Consider the following 889-nt stretch of genomic DNA (forward strand, 5'->3'; position numbering starts at 1 on the left):
GTGTTGTGATGAGCGGATATTTTATACGCTTTTTGGGGGTAATTTCATGTAGATTTTAGCATGTTTTAATTAGTTTTTAGTATAATATTATTAGTTATTAGGCAAAAATTATATTTATGGACTTTACTATGAGTTTGTGTGTTTTTCTGTGATTTCAGGCATTTTCTGGCTGAGATTGAGGGAGCTGAGCAAAAATCTGAGTTAGGCTGAAAAAAGACTGCTGATGCTGTTGGATCCTGACCTCCCTGAATTCGGAATGGATTTTTGGGAGCTACAAGAGTCTAATTGACGCGCTCTCAATTGGGTTGGAAAGTAGACATCCAGGGCTTTCCAGCAATATATAATAGTCCATACTTTGCGCAAAGATAGACGACGTAAACTGGCGTTCAATGCCAGTTCCATGTTACAATCTGGCGTCCAGCGCCAGAAACAAGTTACAAGTTGGAGTTCAACGCCCAAAACACGTTACAACCTGGCGTTCAACTCCAGAAATAGCCCAAGCACGTGAGAGGCTTAAGTCTCAGCCCCAGCACACACCAAGTGGGCTCCAGAAGTGGATTTCTGCACCAGTTATCTTAGTTTACTCATATTCTGTAAACCTAGGTTACTAGTTTACTATTTAAACAACTTTTATAGACTTATTTTGTACCTCATGACATTTTCAGATCTGAATTATACACTCTTTGGCAGCATGAGTCTCTAAACTCCATTGTTGGGGGTGAGGAGCTCTGCAACGTCTCGATGAATTAATGCAATTACTTTTGTTTTCCATTCAAACACGCTTGTTCTTATCTAAGATGTTCATTCGCGCTTAATTATGGAGAAGGTGAAGATCCGTGACACTCATCACCTTCCTCAATCCATGAACGTGTGCCTGACAACCACCTCC

Source organism: Arachis duranensis, chromosome 5 (assembly GCF_000817695.3).
Source record: "Arachis duranensis cultivar V14167 chromosome 5, aradu.V14167.gnm2.J7QH, whole genome shotgun sequence".
Classification (NCBI taxonomy): domain Eukaryota; kingdom Viridiplantae; phylum Streptophyta; class Magnoliopsida; order Fabales; family Fabaceae; genus Arachis; species Arachis duranensis.